Genomic DNA, 2,661 nt, shown 5'->3' on the forward strand with positions numbered 1-2,661 from the left:
CGCGACAGGCTAGACTGTGCTGTCGAGGGTCGGCAAGCGATTAGGATTGATCCCCAGGGGGCTCCCGGCCAATTTTGGGTGCGTTTGGTTGCAAGGGCGGTCATGAATGGGTTGGGATCGTTCAGAAAATAGACATGTTTGGTTATAAAGCACATAAATGGTTCGAGCCAAAAAAAGAGAATATGCCATGAAGATGCTGAACCGTTCCACCCAACCAAATCGGTCGAATCAAATGGCCACCCTTTGCATGCATGACTATGTGAGCATGACTGGTGGTCCCATCCTAAATAATTAGCTCACCACTTATATTCAGCCAAACACATGAATTGAATGGTTCAATCCCAAAAAAATTGAACGGTCCCAACCCATTCATACGACACCTTCAACCAAACGCATCCAAATTATCTGTCCATGGAGGGTGGTGGTGGTGGACGGGTCAGGTCCGTGGGCATTGCGTGCCGAGTTATTGGCGGTTCCGTCCCGCCTAACATCTTTTTTTAGGGTCCGAATAACTTCCACACGTGTGGCATGGATGGAAACCCGCACCCACGCCTCGTGTGGCATGGACGGGAACCGGCCCGCACGACCACGTCCGCGCGCATAAAAATACGGCCCGCACGTCCGATGTGTGGCAACCCCGCCCGCACTATCTTGTCTGGGCGAGACGACCCGCTGCCCGCACGACCCAGCCGTTCCCGGCCTTCGATCCATCCCCTCTCTCGTCTGCCGCCATTGTCCCCCACCTCTCGAACCCCGACCTCCGTCGCCGGCCATCTCTGGTTGCCATGGCAACCAGGGCAGATCCGTAGGGCGCTCCCACCACAAACCACACCCCAACCCTCCCCACCCCCAACCCCCCACTCCAACCCAACCCTCCAGAGACGATCATCTAAAACCATGTGAAATCTCCCGATCTCATCCTTCTCATCCTTAAAGCTGAAAATCTCCCGATCTTGTACTGGGTCCATGCTATAAGGGTAGAACACTGCATGGTTCAGTGTATATTCGCAACTGCCAGGCAGAATACACCAGATCTGCCATGTACTACGTTTGAGATTAACTTAAGTTCATAGTTTAATTGACGCAAGTAGTTGGGTATGAAATGGATGAGTAGGAATCCCTAAAAAGGGGCAGGAAGGACAATTTTTGGAATGAAGGGGGGGGAATTAATTGCCACTTGTGTATAACGACAGTTGCCACCTTTCGTTATCAGTAGCTGCCACCTATTTGACCTGTTGCTTGCCATCTCTATCTTCTATGTGCAAGCAGCAGAAGAATACAATTCTTGTGGATTGTTGATGCCTTCTTGTTCATCCAGTGATTGAGAACACATCGGAAAGAAGTGAGATACGGAAAGAATGAATCACGAAGATGGCGTTGATGCTTGGGGTTCTCAAAGGCCAGAAACACCCCCTTGGGATGCATCAGAGTACAGTCAACTCATCTCTGCAGGGCCGTTGCTGCCACTACTAGAACAGTATGCAGGCGTAGGTATGATGCGTGATAACAAAAGAGGAGAACAGTTGCCATCTTCGCAACGATGAAGATGACATTCTACTTATGTCATACACTATCATTTTTTCGCAGGTTCTTATGACCAAAACACTCTTAGGGGGCCCCCGTGGCAAGTTCAGTCACAAGGCACTAACACTGACAAATATACGGGCATCCAACTTCAACTAGCTAGTATGGCTAATCAAGGTAATGCAAAACGAAAAAAGAGCACATACTGCTGTGGACATGAAAAATGAACATGCAAAAAAACTGGCAAAAGGACTTACGAGTTATCACGGGTGAAAATGCAGAGCCTTCATGCAGCACGTGGCATCAGGCAGCACCCATGTACCTGCCATCGACGTCATACACAGGTGAGTCCATAAAAAAGTGAAGTTGCGGATACTCAATTAGCAGAAGGAGCATAGTTGACAACTACAATTGCCATGACTGGACATCTACAATTGCCATGAATTAAAAACTACACTTGTCATCCCTGGACAACTGTTGTTGCCATCCCTGAACACCTGCAGTTGCCATGGAGGAACAACTGCAGTTGCCATGCCAGTGCAACTACATTTGCCATGCCATGGCAACTGCAGTTGCCATGAAGGAACAACTGTGGTTGCCATACCGATGCAACTACAGTTGCCATGCCAGTAAAACTGCAGTTGCCGTGCTAGCACAAACTGCATTTGCCATGAATTGACCAACCACTACTATGCTTACAGGTTATTACGCTGGTGGTAACCCGGCAAACGTCTCGTGGCAAGCTTCACAAATTGCAGATGGAGCACGTCATTATGGTGTCACAGACCACACAAGATGGTCAAATGCAGCACAACAAGGTAAGGAAAAAAATTGAACCACAAAAAACAGCGCTACATTTGTTATTTGTAGTTATTTGTAGGCAAAACAATAGTTGCCATGTTTGTTGAACAGTAGCTGCCATGACTGGACAGCTACAGCTGCCATACATGTCCACGCGCAGACTCACGGCTTGCTGTTTGAAATGATGTCATGCCAAATCACTCGAAGATGGTGTGATCCGTTGCGATACACATGTTATCCAAACAAAAATCTTACTCTCGTATCTGTTTTTTCTATTACAGGGCCTACAACTACACTGAACAGCGGCGCGGGGACATCTACTGCGGGGAGCTCTGA

This window comes from Triticum dicoccoides, chromosome 4A (assembly GCF_002162155.2).
Source record: "Triticum dicoccoides isolate Atlit2015 ecotype Zavitan chromosome 4A, WEW_v2.0, whole genome shotgun sequence".
In the NCBI taxonomy this organism is placed as follows: Eukaryota; Viridiplantae; Streptophyta; class Magnoliopsida; order Poales; family Poaceae; genus Triticum; species Triticum dicoccoides.